Source organism: Mauremys reevesii, linkage group 1 (genome assembly GCF_016161935.1).
Source record: "Mauremys reevesii isolate NIE-2019 linkage group 1, ASM1616193v1, whole genome shotgun sequence".
NCBI classification, from domain to species: Eukaryota; Metazoa; Chordata; order Testudines; family Geoemydidae; genus Mauremys; species Mauremys reevesii.
Window position 1 is genome coordinate 115978371 of NC_052623.1, and position 27692 is coordinate 116006062.

General features: G+C 41.8%; 1 protein-coding gene and 1 long non-coding RNA gene across 2 annotated transcripts in view; one reads left to right on the plus strand and one right to left on the minus strand.

Annotated features, from left to right (window-relative positions):
- Positions 1–2390: 2390 nt before the first annotated feature.
- Positions 2391–6183, minus strand: LOC120400839. The gene is made up of 3 exons (XR_005596105.1): positions 5322–6183; positions 3963–4043; positions 2391–2548 (listed from the first exon to the last, which is right to left on the minus strand). It is a non-coding gene; the product is annotated as an uncharacterized LOC120400839 (long non-coding RNA).
- Positions 6184–6208: 25 nt separating this feature from the next.
- EDAR (ectodysplasin A receptor) overlaps positions 6209–27692 on the plus strand; it is a 99535-nt gene continuing 78051 nt past the window's right edge. Inside the window, exon 1 of the mRNA XM_039529957.1 lies at positions 6209–6269. The gene's annotated coding sequence lies outside the window, so the exon portion shown is untranslated. The remainder of the gene's footprint in view (positions 6270–27692) is intronic.

Consider the following 27692-nt stretch of genomic DNA (forward strand, 5'->3'; position numbering starts at 1 on the left):
ACCTATCAGATCAGGCCCGATAGGTGGGGGAGAGCTTAGATTGTGAATCACACTGAGTTTAGGCATGAATTAGGTGCTGAGCAGCTCAGTGGTGTCAGGACTTAGGTGGTTATGTGCTTTCCCAGTGGCAGAACCTAGGTGCCTAACGGAGTTTACCAATGGAAATTTAGGGCTTGTCTGCACGGAGCCACAATCTTTTCTCTGGGGGGTGTGAATTGCATTCTAACAGGTAGTGCTCTAACCGTGCTGTGTAGACCCTGCTGGTGTGCATTAAAAGATACCTAGTTCACATTAACAGAGTCACACCAGCAGGGTCTACATGGGGCAGTCAGAGCACAACACATTAGAGTACGCTACCATTCACATCTCCAGAGTCTGGCCTGTGGCCCTGTGCAGACAAACCCATAGGAACGTAAGGACTGCAGGCATCTACAGTGTTAGGTGGCAGCAGCTGACCAGTGGTTTTGTGGATGCCAGTGGTGCCTAAATGTTGGATTTAGGTGTCTAAAGTGGCAGTTACACACCTAAGTCCTCCCAGTGAATCTAACTCAAAGGGCGAAATCCTGACCCCCTTGACTTCAGTAGGGGCAGGATTTAACTCCACATGTTGTGTGTTCCCTCTCACTGGCTCAGAGGCAGCAAACAACAACAACCGAACTCTTTCCAGAACTCTGCTAACTTCAACTGGTAACTCTACTGCACAGATTTATTTTGGGATGATAGTGTGCTTTATAAGTTGAAACTGTGAAACAAAAGCAGACATGTTTCAGTTACTTTCCAAACAAGAAAATCTGAATTACAGGGGTGGGGGAAAATACTATTTTCAAACTTGTAAGTGGGTATATTAGAAATAACAAGCAAAAGACTAAGACTATTTTAAAGCATTATCTGATATCACCTTTTTAAGAAGTTGTCTGAAGTTTTCTCTAAGGGATTTGGCTTTCATAATCTCTAGAGAGAGGCAGGCACACCTCCCCTGCATTGGTGCTTGTGATTGCTACTTTTTCAACTGTCAAAAAGTGGAGTTTTTGAGGTTAGTTTAGAATTTTAGAATTCAGACCCTTCGTCCAGCCATCTATTTATTTCCACAGAGTCTATATCACCGCTCAGTACCATAGTATTTAAGCACCTTCCATGTCAAATCAAGAGCAATAGTGAAATCCTGAGCAGACTTCTTGGAGTCTCTGGCATGTCTCCCTTTTCAGGGTAAAAACTCTGCTTGGGATAGGGTTTTTGGTATAGACTTTTTAGATGTTATTAGTTTCCTTTTTTGGTTGGTAGAGGGTTAGGTAGAAGAGGGTGTCCATGTTGTGCCATCCTTTTGGTGGAAAGGCTTTTTCAAAGAGGAAGGTTTCCTAAAGATTCTGGATTTACCTGATCTCCTCTGGAAATAACTAGAGCTCCCTTATCAGGAGCAGGGGGACATAAGAGAAGAAGATTTTAGTATCCCGGCCCCTGCCTCACAGCAGCCACAGACAAGGGCAATATCCCAACCTCGTCTTCTGTGCAGCCTAGGTTGGCTGCACCTGAGTCACGTGTGGTGTGACCCTCACCTAGCATACCTCATGCATGACATTGGGACAACGTTGATGAGCCCACACACCATAGAGCCGGCCCAGCAGCACCTGTGATAAGGGCCTGGAGTGAACTGTTTCTAAAGTATACTTGCTGGGTAGGGTCTGAGGTGGAGGTGTCCACTGGGGCTGAGGGGCTGAAAATTGACCTTTTTTTTGTGGGGCCCTGAAATTTTGATGGATGCAGGTCTCGTTTAGTCTTAATGACACTTAAATCAAACTCATTTTACTCCCAGTAATTTCTGCTCCGAATGTAGACCTTACATCCTTTTCAGTCTGATCCTTCAATGAAAATGTCACCGGCATAAAAGTGCACTGAATCAGGCCCTAACAAGATAGCTAGCAAGGATACCCAGTTGTAAGTCTTTGACCTCTGGTGGGCAGAATCTGCGAATGACATGGATCCTTCTCCTCCAGAGACTGTGCTAACAACCTCTGATTTATTGGACTTGAGACTAGGACTTGGTACTAACAACAACTTATTTGCTGGACTTGAGACTAAACCTAAACAAGCTATTTAGTTATAAGGCACACAGGAAAGATTTGACTTCTGACTCCTTTGGGGAGTTCTGTACTGCACATTGTGCCAAGAGAGCTTCTGATTATGGCAATACATGCTGATCTTCCCTCTTCTCCTTCCAGTAGGCCCAATAGCTCACAAAATGTTAAACTGTCAGTTAGATAGGACAGAACTAAGATAGATGGAACTTAAAATAAAATGAAAGGCCTGATATTTAAGAGAGAGGCATTTTAATGCTTTAGGAAATGCTATCAGTGTTCTTTTGTAAAATATCTGATACAGAATGCACCCTTTTTTTCTTTTAATTGTATATATAGTCCACTGTCTGGGAGATGGAATAGGATGAGCTGTGCTATCATAACTTACTAGGTGATAAACAGGGGTTCCACAAAGGCTGGCTGCTGTCACTGGAGGACATGAGATGCAAATACACTCTGAATCAAGATCAAGCATCCTGGAGGGAGGAAGGGAGAGAGGACTGAGAATTTCAAATAGAATGAGGATAAAATTGATGGACTCTTTAAAAAAGCCAAGTAGTGGACATTAGACTATTTTTTCCTATAATCAGAAATAGTTACGGTATATCCTAACACACAGGATCTTTATTCGTCATAAAAAAGATTTAGGATGAGCATTTAACATTGGGCTAAGTCTGTTCCCAGTGAAGTGAACAAGAATTTTATCACTGACTTCAATGAGAACAGAGTTAGGTCAATGCCAAGCATTTTGAAAACCTTACCTTTAAAGTGTAGCTACAAGAGTATGGAGAGGAGACCAGAAATGCCTCATCTTGAAATTTTGCCACTTCCTTTTCTTCACATGTAGTTAGCTGGTGATCACCTGATTATTCAGCTGTACAAAGTTTTCCATTTCCCAAAAACCCCCCAAAACAAATAAAAGGAGGTGGCCCCAGCTTTTAACTGGGTGGAAAGTGAGATTGGGAAAGGCAAAACTAAGTCTCTGAACATCACAAGGCATATTTATTTCATATCATTCAAATATAATCTTCCTTTGAAAAGTGCTTTCATTTCAAAGTTTCAGTGCAGAAAAAGGATATGCTAGTACATTGCCAATTGGGGTGTGTGTGCACACGCGCGTGTGTGTGTATGTATGTAAAGTCTGAATATTTTGGACCTATGACTAACGCTATGATTTTTTCACGGGGGTCATGGAAGTCACGGAATCAGTGACTTCCAGCAACCTCTGTGAATTCAGCCCCAGTGGCTGGAGCTGTAGGGTACCCTCATCCCCCTCCCCAGCAGCTGCGAGAGGTGGGAGTACCCCTGAATCTTCTGACTGCCACAGGTGGCACGGTCCCCAAGCTCCAAGCCACCACTGGTGGCGGGGCTGCAGCTCCTAGCCACCGCAGGCGGCGCGGGCCCCCAGAGCTCCCAGCCGCTGCGGGTGGCAGGAGACCGTGGAACGCCTAGCCGCCACCGGGGGTGGGGACCCCCAGAGCTCAGAGTGGGCCCTCGCAGCTGCCCAGCCTCTGCAGGTGGTGTGGAGACCCTGCAGCTGAGCTCCCCATTTTGTCATAGATATTTTTAGTAAGAGTCACAGACAGGTCATGGGCTTCCATGAATCTTTCTTTATTGCCCGTGACCTGTCTGTGACTTTTACTATAAATATCCATGACAAAAATCTTAGCCTTACCTATGACTGTTTCACCTTCACTCTGCCCACTAATCCATCTCCACCAGAGCAACAATAAAGCTAAAAGTGTAAGTCTTAATTCAGTGGAAAAGGGAGAGTCCCAAATTTCCAATAGGATACACAGCAATTGCTTCTAGCCCTAAGAGGTCCTGCAATATCACATATATATGTATACAAACACACTTTTATAATTTAAAGAAGTTTCTAATATTTACTTATTTTTTTTCTCTCCATTCAAGGCCTATACAGGCAGACTCACTGCAGTTAAGTGAACCCAGCTTTATTGGTAGAGGGATCTGAAAAATAGCAAAAAAATTCAATGCTCTAAAATATTTCCAAAATAGTTTTTTTTCTGTAAAACGAGTGGCATATGCAGAAGACTTTTTTGGCACACATTTGAGAGGATGTGCATAACTCACTCAGCTCCGCTACTCATGAGGAATATGGTTTTCCCAGACTCCTGCTGATAATATGCTTTATAGTCTACTGTGTGTGTTCTCGCTCTCTCACACACACACACACAGAGTGTGTCCCTACACTCATGCTAGAAGGAACTTACATTTAATTTTTCCTTGAATTACTTGTAGGCTATTCTTTACTTATTCAAGTAAAATTTCCATTGATCTCAGTGGGAGATTTGCCTACATATGGAGTGAAAGATTTGGCCCCTTGGGAGTAACAAAACCATTTTCTATTAGTTTGTCTGCTGGCATGATCTATTTCCTTAATAAATGGTTGCAGACAGCACCTTTTATCTTGTCTAGTAGAGATTAGATTACATATTTTGTGAAGCTGAGCCAGAGGCAGTGCTCTTGTTAGCTAAAGATGGGGACTGTTAAGTTGGTTTGGACCTGAAATGCAAGCAGATAATTCTCATTTCTTTTGTTGTTGCTAATGAACACATTATACCTGACTGAAATAACATAACCTAAAGGGTAAAAATAGTTACGTATCGGAAGCTTTGAGATGGGCTGGGGGTAAAAAAGTTGACGTATGAAATAAGATTAAAGCAATTAAAGGATACAGCTCATACTTAATTTTCCTCTGTAGATGCAATTTTTCATGCAGTGACAGCACCAAAACCTTTTCAAGTTTTATAGCTATTTCACATTTGGCAGAAATAACAGGAAACCAGCTGTAGCAAACCAGAATTGTTGTAAGCATATTCAGTAATAAAAAAAGAAAAGATCAATAGAAATTAAATGTTAACTTAAAATGATAGCTTTGAAGATGTGAGGAGCAGGAGGTATGGATTTACTTGCTCGTTTTTACCTACCACGAACCTACCTACCAAATTCTAGAATAGGCAGCGCTGACTTGAAAAGGTCGATTATTTGAGCAGAAGGAATGTGAAGTACACTGACTGATCCAGCAAAGCATATAAACACTCAGATGATTTGAAGCATGCGAGTAGTCCCCTAGAAGCCAATAAGACTAGTCATGCTTAAAAACTTTGCTGGTTCAGGACCTGGACCTTTAAAGGTAAGGAGTCTCCCTATCTAACTGTTGCAGGGACAGTGCACTGTATGAAATGTATGGGTCTTATCACACTGCGCTCTCTCATGGAGACTTACATTCGTTCTTTCTTTGTTATTTTCCATATGCTGAAATGAGCCATCCAGACTGAAATGATGCATTTTTGCTCTGTGTGTATGAAAAATGCAAAAGTATCCTTTCACTGAAATTCAGCCCAGAGATTAATTAAGTCATGGGTCAAATCCTGAGAGAGGTGCTGACCTCAGTGGGGTTGCAAGCATTCAGCAGCTCTCAGGACCCGGCCCCAGGCTGTATTGCATTCTACAGTGCTTCACAATGTGAGGGATACTAAAAGTGCTAAAAATATTGATAATGGCAACATACCAATTATCAAACAGGAGAGCTAGTCTAAAAATGAAACTGCATTGAAGTTTCAGATTTCGATTACAAGCTCAGAAATAATCACATTATTTTGAAATTTTGATATTAATGGCAGTTTCTCACGTGGCTCCAGAACGGTATTTGGATCTAATTTTAGAGGATAAAATAACATTTCTATCTACCAAAAAACAAAGATGTCATGGGATCTGTAATGTCTTTTCATTACTAATGTCTCCATAAATTGCAGTCAGACACCCAGTTTTTCCAGTTTTCAGGACAGGTTCGGGGGGGAGGCAGTTTTAAAGTGCCAGGCTGATGAAACATGAAAGGTTTCTTTCAAATAGTTTGAATGTTGGGTTGCTCCCTTCACTGCCTCCCAGTTTAGAAATCTGCTGCGTCTTCCCGGCATCAACCACTGAATTTACATATCTCCACCTTTTCTTTGAGTCTATCAACTTGTGCGGTCATTAAGATGGGAATGCAAGAACAACAAAGCAGCACAATGGTAAGAGATGACATCACAATACCCTCACTTTATAAATCTTAGTAACAAGGAATCTCCCTTAGGAGAAAATTGTACCAGGAATAGCACAGATTTAGCAATCTCATATACAACTGCTGAGACTGACTAACCTAGTAACCATGAGGAAGTCATAGTTCTAGATGTAAGTCCGTCTGAACAGGATTCATACTTGTGGTATTTTGATTTGGTAGAAATGATGTAAAATCTCACTGGTTAGGAAGTCTTTGTGAAGCAGTATTGTGCTAGTTCATTGTTGGTATTGTGCTAAATTTACAAGGAGCAAACTGGTGGGATTATTGTCTTCTTTAGAGGTTAAAGCAGTTTCTGTTTTGACTCAAATTTTATAGTGTATATAAATAAATTTCATGTGTGCTTGCATATCCTGAACATACTATATACAATATATCTTTCGGCTTTAGATGTACTTTAGTTTATTTCCAAAATACTATGGCTTGTTAACCCAATCATTCCTCTCATATGTACTTAGGAGACATTCAAGTGTTTCACAGAACTACATGTAAGTGGCAAAGTTATTACTTAAAGAAAATTTTTAATATAACACAACAATTAAGAAGGGCCTGAGCTAACATTTAAATGTGCCGCACAGAAATATATGTACTTTTCTATGTGCAACTCTTTTTCACTCAGTTTGAAAACATAAATAACAAGGAACAATGAAAGGAGGAGGTACTCCTCTTTTATTAGTTATTCCTTGTACATTTTCTTCCAATCCCCTTTTAAAACAAAAATTCTTAGAAAGACTACAGTTGTTCCATTATGGTTGCCATATTGTCCTTGATTTCATGGAAATCTCTCTCAGCTTCTGTTAACTACAGAAGCTAATTTTATATAGTGGATCTTGTTTTTTCTTTTGTTTTTGGCATTCGCTTATTGTCAGTTTAGCTGCACATAGCTGTAGGATGGGTGAAAGCTCATACATTCTAAATATTATTTTTAATTACAAAAAGGGCTTCCCTCTAACCTTTTCACCTTTTTTTTCCTTATATACAAACCAAACACTATATTCTCATCAGGAAATTAGAGATGGACGTGTGTATCGCACCTAGCGCAATTGGTGGCTTGATCGAGGCCTCTAGGTGCTAAGACAATACAAAGAAGTAACAGTAATACAAGACTTACTGTGTTGCAGGTCATAGTGCATTCCCCTGCCATTGCAGGATTGTCTGTTGCAGAATATTTGGTAGAGCTTTGTCCAGTCTAGTTTGTTAGGGCTGGTTGAAAAGTGGAAAAAAACCAAAATAGTTAGATTTTAAAAAATAAAATAAAAAAGGGCACTCAACTTTTATCACCCATTCAAACCTAACATTGCCTCTTAATTAAATTTGTATAACAATATATAAAAGTCAAAATAACAAATGACTAGCAGATTATTGAAAATGGAATTGCTGAATGAAAGCCTACATTTTAGCAACTTTAACGTTGCCTCCTTATAAGTTCCACAAACACATGTAAAGTTAAGAAGCACATACTATTAGAAGGTTGTAAAATTCCATTTCCTTACTAAGGGTATAATTTCCAATGTTTTATATACTTCTAACATATAGTACACTATTACTTATTAAAAAGACAGTATGCATATTAGTTGTTAAACACAAGCAAATGTACCAATTATATAAAATAAAAGACCATATATTTGATACATTCCAAATCCCTAGTGATAAGATTTCTTGCTTCATTCATGAAAGGAATCTTGCTACTCCTTCAATACATGGACTGAGAGCAGGGGCAGCTCTAGGAATTTGGCCGCCCCAAGCAGGGCGGCGCGCCGCGGGGTGCGCTCTGGCGGTCGCCGGTCCCGCGCTCTGGAGGACCTCTTGCAGACATGGCTGTAGAGGTTCTGCTGGTCCCGCGGCTCCGGTGGAGCATCCGCTGGCACACCTGCGGGAGGTCCACCCAAGCCACGGGACCAGCGAACCCTCCGCAGTCATGCCTGCAGGAGGTCCACCAAAGCCGCAGTACCAGCGGACCCTCCGCAGGCATGACTGCGGAAGGTCCGCCGGAGCCGCCTGCCGCCCTGTCAGCAAAATGCCGCCCCAAGCACGCGCTTGGCGCTTGGCGCGCTGGGGTCTGGAGCCGGCCCTGACTGAGAGGAAAATTTTCTAATCCACCCTGAGATTAAACTAGTATGAATGTCTTTACTTCTTATTCAGCTAAATTGCATATGTGTCTGTATATATTCAACAATATATTTATAATTGTTTCAGAACACAACAAAGGGGAATACAGTCGTTGAGGTTGGTGGAAAGATATAACTTGCATGTAGTGATAATAAGTGAAGAAAGAATGGGTGGCATGAGAGAAGTGGCTACATCCCATACCTGTTCATTTCCAGACTTCCACATTTCTGACGCAGAAGAATTATTTTATGGAAATGATCATACATTTTATGGATATTAAGCAAATTGTGATATGCATTTTCACCCTAAACTATCTGGCTTTTAGTTAGGGATTTTTCCAACTTTACTCATGTAGAATAATACCTTACTCCATATGTAGGCCTACCGATTTCAGTGACTAGTATGCCTCACAGAGTAAGGGTGGCAAAATCTGTCTCTGAGTTTCTTGTTGACTAATATTCTCTCTCTGTTAAAGAGCTTTGATTGTCTTATTAGGTCCATACGTTTTGTATATCTGCGTCCTGCTTCTGGAGCTTTCCATCAAAAGGATGCACATGTAGGAAAAAAATAGACTTCAGTATTTCAGCTGAACAGCTTTATGCATGTAACAGTCTGAGCACAGGAGATACTTTGATAAAATGGCCCTCTGCAAACCAATCAAGGTTAGTCACATTTCTTTACAATCCTAAAGATGCATCATCTCGAGATGCCAATAACAAGTTTGGTGGTCCAAAGCTTTTCCTAGTGGAGTGTCTGAAGCCAATAAATCATGACACAACAGGTTTTTGTTCATTTTCTATTATCTGCCCATGAAAAAAGTGCTAGCAGCATACCATACAGCTTGTTAGCAACAATCAAAACAGCCTTGCCCAACCACACATTGGTGTGTCTAACTTTGATGTAATTAACCCTAACAGAAAAATAACTCATTTGTCAATATCATCACTGTTATCATTAAAAGATTATTTATGGTTTTAATTAAATGTCACTTGCAGTTGGAGATGTGATATACAAATTTGGCGTTGAGGAGCATACATGGATTTATGTAACTGAGGTACAAAGCAGAGCCAAGCCAGCAAAAATTCAGCCTGCGAAGTAGCTCACATCACGTGTGTTCAAACACAAGCATGAAGCTATTACTATTACAAAATGCTTTATGCAGTGTTGCTGTAGCTGTGTTGATCCCACAATATTAGAGAGACAAGGTGGGTGCGTACTTCGCCCACCTTTTCTCTACAAAGGTTTGCCATTGTAAACAAACACTTTCCCACTTGTGTTTATTTTTCCGGTAGGATTGGCTTTTGTATTTCAACAGCTGAAGCATTTCAGGAAAATGCGCCAGGGGGCTCCCAGCATTGTGTGACATTGTGGTTCACCAGTTGTTTTATATTTGGCAGCTGTATTTTCCAGACCTTTTCGTTATGATCTTTGCTTTCCTTTAATCAACTATTCATTTGGGGAAATAGTATTATATTGTGTAGTTTTGCTCTTTGGTGCACATTCAGTTGCTTCGGTATTAATGCTCTTCTTTCCATAGTTACACAAGGCTGTACCTACTCAGAGCCAGACCATCCCTTATGGGGAGTGCCTGACCGTGGACTAAAAAACCATGGGGGTAAAAAAAAACAGGTAAAAGTGGCCAGTGTGGGCCAAATGTGGGGGAGATGAATGGAAATGGCATCACATCTATCCCTTTGCTATGAAGAGGGAGGAGCTAGTGGGGGCTGCTCACCAAAGCATCATCATCCCCCTGTAGGATTTTAGATGCAAGATTGCATTGACATTATCAGCACTACTTGTGCAGAAACCTACTGAGCACACTGACACAGTCCCAAGGGCAGTAGGGTTTCAGCCAAGTGACGTTCCTATGACAGTATGGTTTCCTGAGAGATTATTCTGGTACAGGGGTGGGAAGGAAGGCACATACATGCAGTAGAGACTCTCTCTTCTTCTCTGACCTCATCCTGCAATTGTATGGGTTGGTGCTTCGAACTCTCTGGAGCACTTAGCACTGCCAAAATGCCACCAATGGCCTTTTAAGGCTGTGCCCCTAGCCTGCTCTCTGTGCCTGTAGGTGAAACCCATTCTCCTCCCTAGTGGGATGGGAGTTACAACTCACAGCATTTCCTCTCCTTTTTATATGCCTATGGAAGGGGTGATTTGACCCTTGGTCATTACTCAGGCAAACCTCCCACAAACTCCAGTGAAAGCATTTCCTGAGTAACATGTAAAATGTGCAATGTGACAGTCTGTATTGTGCAAAGATCAAACCATAGTATTACAGGAAGATCACAATACTGTTGGTTTTGGAAGTTTTATGCAGAAGTCTGTTCGTTTTGGGTTATTTCCCTTACAGCAATAGGAATACATAGTTTGTTGAAGTTTTGCTGTAATCTGACCCCTATGATGCTATGAAAATCCCCAGGTCATAGCCCCAAGGTAACAGAAAGTCGGATAATGTCAATGCAAACTGCATCTGAAATCTTTGTTAAAATTTTGATGGTAACATGGTATGAATAGTCTAAAATATTACATGTATATGATTTTGCCACAGATAGATTTGCATGTTACTTACATCTATTTCTAATATGCAGCATCATTTGCTGCATTAGTTTTAGTGACTGAGTACTGTTGTTCTTCCATTTTTTATAATCTCCATGTTCCAGTCACCTTCACACATTCTTCAGGGATATCTTCTTTTGTACTTTAACCCCTTTGCTGATTTTTGTTATAACATCTGTGCTATTGAAATGTCCCTTTGAAATGTTGATCCTTCATGGGAACAATACTTGCCTAGCACAAGGATTGATACAAGAAGGTATTCCTGTACAGGCTCTCTTTAGTTTGATTTCAGTGTTCCTTATCTTGATCTTGTCTTAATGGTCCCACATGGGTATGGGAACACTACAAGTTTCTTGTGTCCTTATATCCATTTCATCCCACCCTTGCTAGTGAATGCACTATAGCAAGAATGAGGTGGCAAAAATTGCCCATGACAAAATTATTTAGGCTAGTCAAAACGAAAGGAGAGAGTGTGAGGAACTTCAGCGGTAACTAACCAAGCTAGGTCAATAGGAAACAGGTTAGTAGATAAAATTAAGCATTGACAAATGCAAATAATGCTGATTGAAAGCAATAACCAGAACATATACCTTACTAGGTTCTAAGTTAACTATGACAACACAAGAAACAGACTTGGGCATCATTGCAAACAGCTTAGTGAAAACCTTTGCTCAACAATAAGCAGTGGTCTTTTTCTCTTTTTCGGATGCACAAGGAATGAGATGGAGAATAATTCTAAAATATAATGCCATTATGTAAATCAAAGCTATGCTGACTCTTGGAAGACTGTGTTCATTTCTGGTCACCCTACCTCAAAAGGGATGGAAGGGTTTCAGAAACAGGCAAAAAACCATGAGTAGAGGCCTTAAAAAACTTTCATGAGAAGAGAGATTGAAAAAAACTGGGTCTCTTCATTCTAGAGAAGAAACTAATACAAAGGGGCATAATAAAGATATCCAGAGAAATGACTACAGAAGACATATAGGAAACTTCTACCTTTTCACTCTTTCAGACAATGCACAAAAAGAGAGGGAGATTCATTGAACCTGAAAGGCAGATAATTTAAAATTGCTAGAAGGAAATACTCATTCACTTATCACACAATTAGCCTGTAGACCACCGCCACAAAATATCCCTGAAACCAAGAACTCAGTTGAACAAGAAAAAAGTTAGACATCTATCTATATCTATATATAAGAATATTCAAATTATAACAGCGAAGAATAAAAACCCAAGAGTCTGGGAACAGATATAGACTATCAAGCTTCAAGGCAAAAGCCATACTCTAATTACCAGAGGTCTGGAAGAAACTCCCCTGTATGGCAGCTCAATCCGCAACTTTGCCTTCTGTAAGTTTTCCTCCCCCTTCCTCCAAAGCACTCTTGTCTCTAAGATACTGAATTAGATGGATCACTAGTCTGATCCAGTGGATCGCTAGTCTGATCCATTCCTATGAAGTGGGAGGAGAGAGAGAGGGAAGGAGGGTCCTGAGAATGGAAGTAAAATGGTTTGAAGTTCAAGAAGTATGTGGTGGGCAGGTGGAAACCAGAGGTTAAATGGGTGATGTTGAAGCAGATGAGATGGCAGTTGGAGAGAGGTAAACATGAGGCAACTCTGAAATGGAGAGTGTGGAAAAGGCAGTATTTAGTGAAGACAACTCTATGAGTAGCCATTTTGGTAACAGAGACTGTTGATCTAGGGTAGAAGGTCAAGCAAAGAATTGATGGCGAGGAGGCAGGAAGCTAGGAAATGAGACTAGCCATCATTGTGGTCAATGACAATAAGGAAGGGAAATTGGAATGAAATGAAGAGGAAGAGCTAGGTGATGAAATCAGAGGAAAAGGTGAATAGGAGGGAGTTAGGGGATTGTAGAAGATGTCTATATGATGAGGAAGAGGAAGAAGAGTTTGAGGAAGTGGTGTTTGAATGACTGAAAAGAGGGTGGAGAAAGAAGTTATTTAACTCTCCACTACGATCTTTGGGGACAATTAAGGGTAAGGAGTGTAATAAACAAGAAAGGAACAAAAAACTGGAGAACATCTCTGGTGAACTGCTGCACACCGCCGGGCGATGTTCCCAACCGCCCCCCTCCAGGGTACATCTCCAAATCCCTATGTTCATAATACTGTCCTTTATGAAGGAGCATCTCTAAATTACAATCTTCTACAAACATTTCTACATCTTCCCTCTTAAAGAAAAATGAATTAACTCACATATACACATACATAGTTGTTAGCTGTTTCTATATAACACATACATTAAATTCTCAACCCATGTAGCACATTTCCATAAACCCAACATATCAACTACCTAGAGAGGAGCAGTTACCAGCACATCATACCCCTTCTCCAGGCAAGTTAGCAAGTCTCTATGAGTCTTTCAGGACATTTAATCTCCCGCTCTGTTCTTCTCAGTATCAGTCTTACATTAGAATCTGACTTGTTCTCTTGTTTCTGACAGTTTCTCCTTTGTGCCTTGATGATTAAGGATCAGTCAGATGGGAAATGCCAGATCAGCTGTCAATGTGTTGGAACTTCCTGGGATTACTCATAGATCCCTTTAATTACATCAAAATGTGTCCTCCTGGTCTGTCTAGACTGGGATACAGCTGTTCTTTAATGGCACCTCTTTGGCCCCAAGTACCAGATGTGTGATTTCTCAGGCACACTCTGTCACCCGGGTTAAGCAATGGGAGATCACGGGCGCTTTTGTCAAAATAATCTCTCTCCTTCCACTTCTGATTTTCTTTCATTTTCCATATGGTTTCATTGTTATGAGCTTTCAGCAAGTTATCAGTAATTGGTAAATTAGATCTGATCCTTCTTCCATTAACAGCTGAGCTGGAGAAAAGCCATTGTCCAGAGGTGTACTTTGATAAACAAATAAAGCTTTATACAAAATCACCCAAACTGTCAAAAGTCTTTTTCAGAAGGTTTTTTACTGTCCATATAGACCTTTCCACAAGTCCATTTTACTGGGGGTCATTTGGACTTGATATTTTGTGATGAAAATCCCAATCTATGGCAAATTGCCTAAAATCTGCGCTGGAAAATTGTGGCCCATTGTCGCTGAAGACTTCATCTGAAATTTCATGTCTGGAGAAGATTCCCTTCATGCTGGCTGTCACTGGCTTACAATTAGTACTGTACAATGTGCAAATTTTGGAATGCAGAGAACAATTATCTGTGACTATTAAGTAATCCTTTTAAATACCTGGCATTCAGTCAGTGCCAACCTTCTCATATGGCCTTTGTGGAACTGGATGCACTTGACTTTTCTGCATTTGGGATCTGCGGCATTATGAAAAATGATTATTTTCCCACATTTATGACAGAGTTTCCCAAAGGCACTACAATGTTTGGGTCCATGCTGTGATCCACACTTCCCACATGACTTTCTATATTCATTCTTCATCCTAGTTGTGGTTTTCATAGCGAGTGATTCCACTCTTTGATTTGACCTATTCAGGCTATATTCTTTTGTACTTAGTACATGGTAACCCTTCTGGTGAATTCAGCAATTTGGTTTGTGCTTTCACAGTTTCTGCTGCCCTGCATATTCGGAAAGCTTTTTTTAAAAGTTAAATCTCCTTCACGGAGCAGTCTCTCTCTTAACACGTTGTCTTTAATGCCACAGATGATTCTATTCCTGACCAAAGACTCTGTCAGCTCACCAAAGTCCCAGATTTTACTAACTTTCCTTAATTCTGTGACATATTGCTCTACTATGCCATCATCAGTTTTTTGCATGCACGTAAAAATAAATTTCTCTCTCAAAGGTTTAATTCCTCTTTGGCATTCAATGTTCCTCAAATTTAGTCAGTACTTTACTTAATTTCATCCTTTCATCTTCCTCAAATTTAAAATTGTTATAAATATCCAATGCTTTCTCCCTAACAACATGCAAAAAGATTATTTCATTTGATCATTTTTCTCATCTGCCCCAATGGCTGCTAAATACAATTTAAATCTCTGAATTTTTTTCCAGTTCCCTGCAACATTGCCTGACAATTGCAGATTAGATGGAGGTTACAACACATCCATTTTTGGCTTTTCCCCCTCTTCTTAAGCTAGGCAAGCTACAAGTGTGCTCACCAAATACATGCAAAAGCCTCTGTGCCTGGTGCGCCACGTGCTTCTCTGGTGCCTTCCTTGTCTCAGCTTTCAGTTGCAAACACAGAAGTTAACTTCAAAATGACTTCAGTTTCCTTCTCATCCAGCACTTCTGAGACCATGTAACTATCTTGTGGTTCATTAAATAACAAATCCATGACTGTGAAAGGAATAAAACTTTAATAAAACAAACTGGAGTGCATCTCTGATGAACTGCTGCACACAGTTGTGCAGTGTTCCCAACCCTCATCTCCAGGGTACATCGCTAAATTCCTATGTTCATAATACTGTCCTTTATGAGGGAGCGTCTCTAAATTACAATCTCCTATAAACACCTCTCTACAAGGAGTATGAGAGGAGGCATTCTGGCTGCAAGTGCAGTGTCAGTTGCAGGGGGAATCTAACTTTTGTTGTATGCAAGAAGATGGTGGTGATCTTTTCCAAGGTACTATGGATAATCCAGATGGAACACGGTGCAGTATGGGGGCGATGCAGTACAAAAAAATTCTTCAGCACATAGATATTAAATTCAATATTTCTTACTCTACATGCAGATTTCAAATTAAATAATAGCACAAGAGATACTGTTGTGATTGAACTGCATTGGGCAGAAAATAGAGGGCTTGTGGGTGTAGGATTGTGTGTATAGAAATGGAGGGGCAGTGCTGTATAATTTCAGGGTCTCTGCTGTATAATTCATGTCTAATGTTCTAATTAGGACAAGATGCTTTGATTATGGCTTTAAATACTTTGGAATTGCAAGTAAGCTATTTTTAGACAGATACAGAGCAACTGTAATGAAATGACTGCCTAGGGCCACATATTTAGATTTTTCTCTTTTACTGCTGTTGTGTGACAAGTGAGTTCCTTCACCTGCATCTCTTTTAGTAAAATTGCTTTTCTTTCATTGCATTTGACTTGGGCTCAACCAATAGTCCTTATTTTGCTGCCAAGAGCTAAAATGTCAGAATGAAATACAGAATGCTATTTTCTCAGATACCCAATGTCTTAAGTTATAAAGGTGCCAAGCTATGTGTCCACAATGTAATCCTGTGATTATCCCATGGACCTATGTTCCTTTTTTCAATCCACTGACTATGGTCTCATGAAATTGATTTATTTGGGAACTTCACAAACCTCCTGCTGGCACCAGTAACAGGATATCAAACCTTGAGAAATATCAGCACAAATGTGAAACCTTTCATCTGTTGGGGGGTGGGGGAGGGCAATTGTGACTGAGCTCATATTGACATTGTCGACACAAGCATCTTTATCACTACACTTCATTTAGAGTACTGGTGTTTTTCCTACTATCCCAGACAAGGATTATTCTTCTGTGTAAGTTTTATAGCTGAACTTTGCATTTTCTTTTTTAATCGTAAATCCACTTTATTCAGACTTGTAATGGCATGTCTAGCTGAAAACAAATGCTGTACCTTGTGTCCTGGAAACATTTTTATTTGTATTGAAAATTATACTTATTAGGATGCAAAATTTTGATAATGTTCTAACTCAGATGGATCCTAATCAAAACTCAAAATCTGAACATCCCAAATATCTCATAAGCCTGGAAATTTTGCAAGTGACCTTTATCTTTAAAACTGGTAACTAAAACTTTGAATCTAAACATCCCTGAACATTGAGAGTTAGAAATCCAGATCCAGAGCTTAATGTTGGGCCCAATCCAGCACCCACTGATGTCAATGGAAAGACTCCCACTGACTTTACAGGCATTGGATCAAGCTTACTGTAACTCATGTCCACCTTCAAACAAATAACTAAAGAGATGTGTGGTCCAAATAAAATGTTATAAACCAGCCTATTGGGGTCATGACATCTGTTGCATCCTTCTGTTATCAGTCCTACAATGCTTCTTAGTGCCTAAACCAATGAAAACAGTTCTGAATGGATTGATAAAAATATCATTTTCTCTTTTTAATTTTATTTCAATCACTGCTGTACAGCGATTCTCCTATAGTGTTGTCACTATGTTGCCAGCTTAGAATGCCTAATTGTTTGTGGGAGTGTAAATGGGCCGACTCACCCCTGCGGCGCCTCCTACTGGTTGCGCCGGGGAATTAGCTCATTCCAGCCCTGGAGCGCCCTCTGCAGGCCAGTGATCCGCCTGTCCTCTGGCCCCCCATGTCCCTCCCTGGACCTGGTGCCCTTTTACATGGGGTGCTGGCCCCTTGCAGTAACCCCTTTCTCTCAGGGTCTCCCCTCCCCAGGGAACTCCCACCCTCTATCCCCACCTTGCCTCAGTGTATGGCCACTGCCAGTCATTGTCTAGCCCCACATCCTGGGGCAGACTGCAGTATCAGCCTATTCATCACTGGCAAGGAGGGTTTGGACCTGCTGCTTTGGCCTACCCCTGGGCTGCCTCTGCAACCCCCAATACCTGTTAGCCCTCTGCTAGGTGGCAGCCTGGGGTTTTCCAGGCTGGAGCTCCCCAGCTCCTCTGCCTTTCCCCAGCCCTGCTTCACTCAGGTACCTGGTCTAGCTCCCTGCAGCCAGGCCCATCTCCCTCTGAATGCAGAGAGAGACTGTCTAGCTTCTGGTTTCCCTGTCCTTCTTATAAGGCCCTGTGACTCAGTTTGGGGCGTGGCCCCAGCTGCTGCCACTTCCCCAATCAGCCCAGCCTAAAGGCCCTTCCCAGGGCTGTTTTAAACCCCATCAGGGCCCGAGCAGGGGTCCACCCTGCTACAGGGAGTAGCAGACATTTTCTACCAAACATTTGTAGCTTGTATGTCAGATACAAACTCCAAACTATAGATGGCAAACTCCTCAGGACAGGAAATGCATCTTAGTGTGTTTTTATACAGCACCTAGCACACTATGGCCTCACACTTGGCAGGGGCCTCTGAGTAATACTGCAAAATGAATGATAAGTCTGCAAATTGTTGGGGGGAGGGGTCTATTTATGATGGACTTTTTTCTGTCCACATCACCTCAACATATTCTATAACTAGTGCATTGATACCTGTTAATATTGGATTTACATCAACCAAAGCTAGAGGAAATGTTGTCTGTCCAGGACATGTTGCCCCTCTTCTGCATGTTCTGTTTTCTGTCCTTTCTTCCTTCCCACCCCTTTTCTTCTTTACACACCCTAATACCTTGTGACTCAGGCTGATCCCACCTGAAAAAAGGGGGGGAAAAAATCAAGTAGTCATCTGAGCTTTTCTGGAATGTTGAAGCCTGAAGCTTCTCAGAATAGAAGCATTTGATGCTATGATGGTTAGTTTTGAAACTGGAAAGGAAGTTATGAAATAGAAAGTAGCGATCTGACAGTGTTTCTTAGTGAGAGGATGGGCTATATAAAAACATTGGAACCAACAAGAAACATGGCCAAACAAATTAAATAACATGATTTTATATCACAGTCCTTCTCATCTCTTTACTAGAATGTGAGCATATCGGGCAAGACACTCTGTCATCTATAAAATGCTATGAACACTTTTGCCTATATAAAAATATGCCCCTCCTATGCCTAAATTCAGTAGCCAGTATGTTTAAAGACTAAAACACAGCTGCCTGCACATGCACTCGCAGTGGCCAAATCCATTTTATATTTGCTGTCCATGTCACAGACACTGCACTCCGTCTGCTTTCTTGTGCATCCTGTCCCCGCCATACATCTCTTACCAATCCCCTTTTACCTTCTCCTGCTATCTGCATCAGGGATTTGATTGTTGCCTGAAAGTGATCACAATTCCTTGTGCGTTTATCTTAGATTATGTGGTCATTATAAGATGAAGTACTTGAAGCAGTCAGTCTGCGGTTGATTTGAAAACAGACGAGTCTCAACAATGAACTTAAAAGAAAGCTGGCAGGTATAAATCCTGTCTTCAAACAACCAGGCGCATTCCAGACATCAGAGACTCTTCTTTGTGTAAAGATTTTTTTATTCCCCCCTTTTCTTTTCCTTGGGCTTGGAAGAGGATAAAAGTGCAGGGGTGTATACATTCGTTTATTCTGATAATGAGGGTGAGGCTCACGGGCATGATAATTTGGCAGCCTCTCACTTCCTGTAACAGTTTAAAAAAAAAATTATCCAAGGGCTGCTTAAAGACAAACATTTTTTGTTAAGCTGTTGGTGGTTCATTCTTATGAAGGAACCATACAATTAATCTTATTTGTATTAAAGAGGCGGGTTGTCTTTGTATGCTTTCCTGAGCTATAATTAATGAGGATCAAAACTGTTAGAGGCATAATATTTAACTAACATAGATGAAGCTATGCAACATCTGCAGCAATTATAGAAGTAAAATTAAAAACACCACCCTTTTCTTCAAAGTATCTGTAAGCACTTTCCCTATACAGTGATAGCTATTAAAATACATTTTGGTGAAAAATAATAGGTTCTAAAACCCAGAGGAATATGGCTGTTTCATCACATTAAACGATGAGCACCTATTCTACAAGTATGGTCAAAGGGCTCCATGGCACTGATTCCTAGTGGCTTAACTGGAAGCCAAAGCGCTCAGCATCTTCCATGATGGGCTCATAAGCAGGCAAGAGTGTGTGTCTGGGTATGTGTGGGTGTCAATCAAAGCTTCAAAAGCAACACAGCAGTTTCAGGATTTTACATGTTAAAAAAATCTTAATGTCTTTGCCTTTGGGAATTTTGTAGAACAGATTATCTTTAGGGCTGTTGATTAATCACAGTTAACTCACGCGATTAACTAAAAAAAATTAAATTGTGATTAATTGTGGTTTTAATCGCACGGTTAAACAAGAGAATACCAATTGAAAAATATTAACTATTTTGGATGTTTTTCTACATTTTCATATATTGTATTCTGTGTTGTAATTGAAATCAAAGTGTATATTTCTGATTATCATTTTTACAGTGCAAATATTTGTAAACAAAAGAAACAGTATTTTTCAATTCACCTCATTCAAGTACTATAGTGCAATCAGTTTATTGTAGGGTGACCAAACAGGGCCACCCAGAGGATTCAGGGGGCCTGGGGCAAAGCAATTTCGGGGGGCCCTTCCATAAAAAAGCTGCAATACTATATTTTTTACGTTTCCAAATACATGATACTAACCAGTGAAATACATTCAAAAATTATTTTTGAATAATTTGAAAATACACAAAATACATTATTTAAAAACATTAAATGCTTTAATGGTATGTATATATTTGCAATTACATAATGGGCTGTTGGGCGTGTCCGGCTCAGAGGGGCTTACCATGGTGCTTACTCCCACCTCCCCCGTCTCCCGGAGCCTCAGCGCACCGCGTCCAGAAGTGGCCCTGGACAGCACTGCAGCGGCCTGGCTTCACGGGACTTGAGCTCCCGCCACTTGGCCGCAGCTCTCAGCCTCCCCCACCAATCCCCTTACCACGTGGCTCCAAGCAGGAGGAGCTCAGGCCCCAGCAGAGCAAGCCATACTGCTTTATCTCTGTCCAGGGCCACTCCTGGATGCAGTGTGCTGAGGCACCGGGGAATGGGGAAGGCGGAGGCAGCCTCCGACATTCCACTGCTTTGGATTGTTATCGAGCAGAATCCAGCATCAGCATGGACACATGTCCCCTGGAATGGTGCTTGAAACATGAAGAGACACGTGAAGCTTTAGCGCATCTGGCACATAAGTATCTTGGGATGCCAGCTACAACAGTACCATGAGAACATCTGTTCTCACTTTCAGGTGATAGTGTAAACAAGAAGTGGGCAGCATTATCTCCTGCAAATGTAAATAAACTTATTTGTCTGAGTGACTGAACAAGAAGTGGGACTGAGTAGACTTGCACTCTAAAATACAAGGCTCTAAAATTTTACATTGTTTTATTTTTGAATGCAGGTTTTTTTGTACATAATTCTACATTTGTAAGTCAAGACGTAGCCACCATTGGGGTAACTCAAAACATGGCTGGCTCTAAATATTGCTGATTCACAAAACAAATGCACACTTTGTACAAACAATGGGAACATTAATTTATCTTGCGGGGAAGCATTCATTTCATATAGTCATCTTTACATCTGTGTTGCAAATAAATATGCAGAAACTCAACTCACAATTGGTCTGACAGCAATCAGCAATAAGCCAAAATTAGGCTGTAATCAGTCTGATTTAGGGTGCATTTAAATTCTTTAAGAATTTGGGATGGATCATTCCTCTAAGATCCAAAAGTGGAGGGCACCACCCTGTCGGAATCAATATTCCCTGTCACCATCCTCTGTGGGATTCAGGTTTCACCTGAGAGGGAACATGTTGGGAAGGGACTAGCGGTGCAAATTACCCATTAGGAAGGGGATGGGGGTGCCACCTGAGGCTGCGTTAAGTTTACCCTGGAGACCCCTACGGTCTGTGTAGTCTCTAGTGGAGGTCCAGGGGCAACAGCGAGTAGAGCAGTTGACTGAAGCCGAACATGGAGGTGGGCAGAGGAAAGGATTTTGAACAGTTCACAGTCACAGTGCAGTCTCCATTGGTTGAGGATACACACCCACAATCAGTCAATTCAGTCCAAATAATGCTTTCTGCCATCTGAGCTTGACTAGGAGACTTGGTCCTATCCCAGGAGATGAAGACCTGACCTCAGGTTACTCAGACCTTCATCTACTCTATTCCAAAATGCTGCAGCTCATCCCCTCAGTAACACAGGATACTGTGGGCACATCAAACATATCCTCCGCTCGCTACACTGGCTTCCTCTAGAATTTCAAATCAAGTTCAAGGTGTCAGTCCTTATTTTCAAAATGGTCCATGTTTTGGGCCCAGGATACCTAAAAGATTGTGTAAGTCTCTGGGACGAAGACCATGGTCTACAACTCCACTCCTCTGGCCCAATGGAACTTTCAACAATAAGCCTTACGCTCGTCCATGGGGGAAATGGACCTTTCTAGGGGGCTGGTGTGAGACTGTGGAATGAGCCCCCTCCCCAGGAAGCAAAGATCATCACAAATCCCACCACTTTCAGCTCCAAGCAAAAGGCACATTTCTGTGACCTTGCCTTCTTTAAGGCAAACAGATTGCAACAGGAATATTTATAAGCAACACCCTCGCCACACACCCATACAATCAAACCTAGACACTACACATGTTTCTCCCTCTGGTGAAAGGATGAGAGAACAAACATGTGACAGATGTGCAGTCATTGTTTAATGCACTGCTGGAAGGTGCTCAGATGCTATGGTGAAAAGCGTGGTAAAAAACCTATATAGAATAGATGTCACTGGTAGCATGACTTCATGTGAACTAGGCTGCTATGAAGCTGGCCCCACCCTGTGCTTTTTGGAAGAAGGTGACTTCAAAATTCTATTTATTGAGCTTTCGACACAAGTTGTAGACAGAAAAAAAAATGAAGAACAGTGTTCTGATTAATACAGAAAAGTACAGCTTGACTGCGGAGACAGTCAGTAATGGAATGATATCACTATGTAATGTGGGCTGAGGGAATGAACAGCAATATACTACCTAAAGCAGGGGTTCTCAATCTGGCAGTCGGGACCCCTCAGAGAGTCACGAGGTTATTACATGGGGGGTCGTGAGCCGTCAGCCTCCATCCCAAATCTCGCTTTGCCTCTAGCATATATAATGGTTAGATATATAAAAAGTGTTTTTAATTTATAAGGGGGGAGGGGTGTCACAATCAGAGGCTTGCTATGTGAAAGGGGTCACCAGTACAAGAGTTTGAGAACTACTGACCTAAATCCTAAAAAAAAAAAAAAAAAACACGAGACAAACAAATGTCAGAAGCTTCCCCACAACCATGAATAATTACTTGTTTACTGGAAGCCTACCATTACGCGGAAAAAATGGATACATACTTTTAGCAATAAAAAAATGCGTGCTCTTCAAATGAGAAGTCTGACTTCTATGAAATGCATAAGATGTGGTCTTATAAAAACTAATTAAGAGAACAAAATTCCTAAGTTATCCATCCTCTACATTGCCCAGTGTGCTGTGCTGTTCATGTTCCTATCTTTGGGACGATAAGGTTTTGAGGCAGGAACTCTCTTTATTTTTGAAAAAAGAACAGGAGTACTTGTGGCACCTTAGAGACTATTTGAGCATAAGCTTTCGTGGGCTACAGCCACAAGTACTCCTGTTCTTTTTGCAGATACAGACTAACATGGCTGCTACTCTGAAACCTGTCTTTATGCATTGTACAGAATTGAATATGTTTTCAATTATTAACTAATAGGAAATAACTAATACTAATTACTACCTGTGAACAATTGTCAACCAAAATAGTTTAAGATGAAGTAAAGGTTCTAATTTTTTTTTTATTTAAAGGGAGGGTGGAATTTTAAGCATATTTTATATATATATAGCAGTTTAACACCACCACATTAGAAAACCTGAAAATTTGAAGTTAAGGTTACACTTTAAAAGCTAACAAATATATAATGAAATACACAGTTTCTCCCTCTCAGCTAACTTTCTGCCCTGTGTGACTTGCATGTGAATTGGAGACCTTGTCATGAGGGTGTTCTGATAAGGAACTTTTCAGAAGGGCTTTAAGAAGTTTACAGCCTGTGACTGTGGACTTCTTGCATCTGCTACATTGCCTTTGTTTAGTTTGCCTGTGGAGTCAAAGAACTCTGGAAAACAAGCAATTTGATTTTGAGTACATGGGTCCATGATATGCAGAGATTACCCCAGTCACTCCACAAAACCACTGTGTAAGAAATCTAATTTGTGATCCCTCCCTTAAAGCGCAGTTCTGCTTTGAAAATGACAGTAAAAATGGCTTCATGGGATTTTCTATTTGTCTCACTTACTCCATATATGTGCTCAGTATACAAATGTTTATTCTGACTCCCCACTGCCTTTCACCTTGTGTAATCATTTTCATCCGGGCAAAGTCAGAATAAATGCTGCTAAAATCAGCATTGTGGGTTTTTTGCACCCACTTTCCACTCCCGTTGCACAAGAATAAATAACCAGTGTGGCAGGCAGTGGAGATTTATGCCCATTTTCTCTAACTGCCATCGCTCATAAGCTGGAATCTGAAAGTCAAGCTGTGCTCTTCCCTGCTCTTGCATCCTCACATGATTCAAAGACTCTGCAGGCCAAAATCTGCTCTCCCTTCCAACACCACTATCTTCAAACACTACCCTTTGTTACACCTGGGCAACCCTGTAGTTTTCAATGTAGCTACACAGATGTAACAATTTCTTGGATTTAAAAAAGTGTGTAAGAAGTGCTCAGTGACAGGAATCCCTTTGGCTCTAACAAACTGTACAGGAGCTTCCACAGATGGCAAGATGTGCAACAGTGAACCCTACTCCTCCCTAAACCACTTCCCCAGATCCCCATAGGGCTTCCTTTTACCTGCACCTCTCACAGCTACTACAGCTGGTGCCCTCCCCACCCATGACTCTCCCCTCCTCGCCATCCAACAATACTTTTGTGGCTTCTGCTCCCTAAATCTTGAGTGCTTGGGTCAGTGCTTTGCAGGTTCTACAAACCTTGCATCAGGACCATATGAAATTTATAGAACCTGAACTGGCGCCCATGTGGAATTAAAGACTCTGTAGAGGTACAGTATTTGTCAGTGAGCACAAAACAGTTACCATACAGGTACAAAAGGTATTTTACATTGTTCTGGAGCAGGGGTAGGCAACCTATGGCACGTGTGCCAAAGGCGGCACGCGAGTTGATTTTCAGTGGCACTTACACTGCCCAGGTCCTGGCCACCGGCCCAGGGGGCTCTGTATTTTAATTTAATTTTAAATGAAGCTTCTTAAACATTTTAAAAACCTTATTTACTTTACATACAACAATAGTTTAGTTATATATTATGGACTTCTAGAAAGAGACCTTCTAAAAATGTTAAAATGTATTACTGGCACGTGAAAGCTTAAATTAGAGTGAATAAATGAAGACTTGGCACACCACTTCTGAAAGGTTGCCGACCCCTGTTCTAGAGAAATTATGGTGTCTTAGATTCCATTGTTTGGTAGTTCTTGGCAAATGCTTATTTTAAAAGGCAACCACTGACACTGACGTGTAAACAGCTGTTCATAAATCAATCACTCTCCTATTCCCTCCAAATGAGGAAAATACACCATTTCTCAAGATCAACCTGTTTTTGAGTTACCAATAAAGTTATGATTTTTTTAAAATCTCTATACCTTTCAAATACCTTGTGCAATTTGCCTCAGTCTTTCCAGAAACCATCTACCCTGAAATAAAATCAGACCTGTGAAATTTCTAAAACGAAATTAATCCATCTGAAAAGTAGAGGTCAATATAGGCTTCATTTCAGCCTTACCTAATCTATAGATTATTTATATTTAAAGGGAGACAGGAAACAAAAAGATCTTACTAATCTGATATTCCTATATTTCATGGGTTTTCTTCGTTTTATCCTATACTTTAAAGGTATTCTGGAGAGTGACTTGATCAAACCAATTGGAAACAAAAATTTAAAGATTTGGTAGAGTGAGGTGAATATCTGGAAGCTAGAATAGGAGTGAGGAGCATTTCTCAAACCAATAATGATATAGGACTCAATTAACAATGAATTAAAGGAGGTTAACATAATGAATGCCAATCAGCAAGGGTTTATGGAAAATAGATCCTGACAACCAAATATGATTTTTTTAGGATGAGATTACAAGTTTGGTTGACAAATGTAATATACTTTGACTTCAGTAAGACAAGGTTGATGAGGTAACATCTTTAATTGGACCAACTTCTGTTGGAGAGAGGGACAAGCTTTTGAGCCACACAAAGCTCTTCTTCGGGTCTGGGGAAAGCATACTCAAAGTGTCAGTTTCCCAGATCACAGGAAGTCTGTTACACCTCAAAAGCTTGTCCCTCTCACCAACAGAAGTTGGTCCAATATAAGATATTACCTCCCCAACGTTGTCTCTTTAATATCCTGGGACTGACTCTGCAACAGTGCTGCATTAGACTTCAGTAAGGCATTTGACTTGGTACTGCACAAGATATTGATTAAAAACCAGAAAGATATAAAATTAACATACATATTTGATAGGTCTCAAAATATAACTTTAAATAGGAAATCATCTTTGAGAGAGAGTATTTCTAGTGCATTCCTGCAACGATTGGTTCTTGGCCCTATGCTATTTAACATTTTTACCAATAACCTGGAAGAAAAAATAAAATCATTACTGAAAGTTAACAGGTGACACAAAAATTGGGGGAATGATAAATAATGAAGAGGACAGGTCACTGATTCAGAGCAATCTGGATTGCTTGGGAAGATGGGCACAAGCAAATATACATTTTAATACAGCTAAATGTAAATGTATAAATCTAGGAACAAAGAATATAGGACATACCTACAGGATTTGGGACTCAACCCTGGGAAGCAGTGACTATGAAAAAGATTTGTGGGTTACAGTGTATAATCAGTTAACATGAGGAACTCATATGACACTGGTTTTCTTGGATGCATAAATAAGAGGAATTTTGAGTAGGATTAGCGAGATTATTTTACCTCTGCACAACTGCTGCTGTTTCCATTTGTGGTATCCACAATCCAAGGATGTAGATAAAATGGAGAAGAGCCATGAGCAGGGCCGGTGCAACCATTAGGCGAACTAGGTGGCCGCCTAGGGCGCCAAGTGGTTGGGGGCGCCAAAAAGCATGTTCAGGGGAGGCCGCGGAGTGGAGGGGAGCTGGGGCGGGGAAGCACAGGGAGGGCTGCCTGCAGCAAGTAACGGAGGGAGCATGCAGGGGAACCGCTCCCCACCCCAACTCACCTCCACTCTGCCTTCTCCCCTGAGCACACCACCCCCACTCTAATTCTCCTCCCCTCCCAGGCTTGCCGCACCAAACCACAGATTGCTGCCACAAGCCTGGGAGGCAGGAGAAGTGGAGCGACGCCGGCATGCTCAGGGGAGAAGGCGGAGCGGAGGTGAGTTGGGGCGGCGAGCTGCTGCGGGGGGGAGTGCCGCAGGGCTGGGAGCTACTGCAGGAGGGGCTCCCCAGGCAGAGGGGGCAGGGAGCTGCAGCAGGGGGGGCACTACAGGTCTGGGAGTTGCCACGGGGGGGCTCCCTGGCCCTTCCCCATGGCCCCCACCCCTGCTCCGCCCCAACCCCGCCCCCAGTCCTCTGAAGATTGCAGCCAGGTCCGACCCTGCACTCACCGCATGGTAAGTGGAGTGACCCAGCCCCAGCCTGGTCCGCTCCCAGCCGTGCTGCTGACAAGTGCTGGGGGGCAGTTCCCCCCCACCTCCCCCCAAGCATGGGAGCCAGGGGAGCAGAACAGGCTGGGGCCCCAGGCTTCTGCGGAGGGGGAGGGGCTGGCCCCAGGTCTCCATGGGGGATGGGGGGCTGGCTACTTCCTGCAGGAAGTAGAGTGACCCGGCCCCAGCCTGCTCTGCTCCCCTGGCTCCCATGCTTGGGGAGGGAGGAACTCCCACAGGAAGTGGCCAGCTCCCCTCCCCACCCAGTCCCCCACGGAGGCCTGGGACCAGCCCTGCCCCCCCCAGCAGAGGAGCTGCGTAGGGCACCAAAATAGCTAGGGATGGCCCTGGCTCCTCTGGCTGGAGGGGGAGGCGCAAGGTGGAAGTTTCGCCTAGGGCGCAAAATATCCTTGCATTGGCCTTGGCCATGAGAATGATTAAAGGATTAGAAGACATGCCTTATAGTGATAAACTAAATAGATTGAGCTCCTTGAGTCTATCAAAGACAATCATAGAAGATGGGGTTAGAAGAGACTTCAGGGGGTAATCTAGTACAACCCCCTGCTCAATGCAGGACCAACACCAACTAAATCATCCCAACCAGTGCTTTGTCAAGCCAGGCCTTAAAAACCTCTAA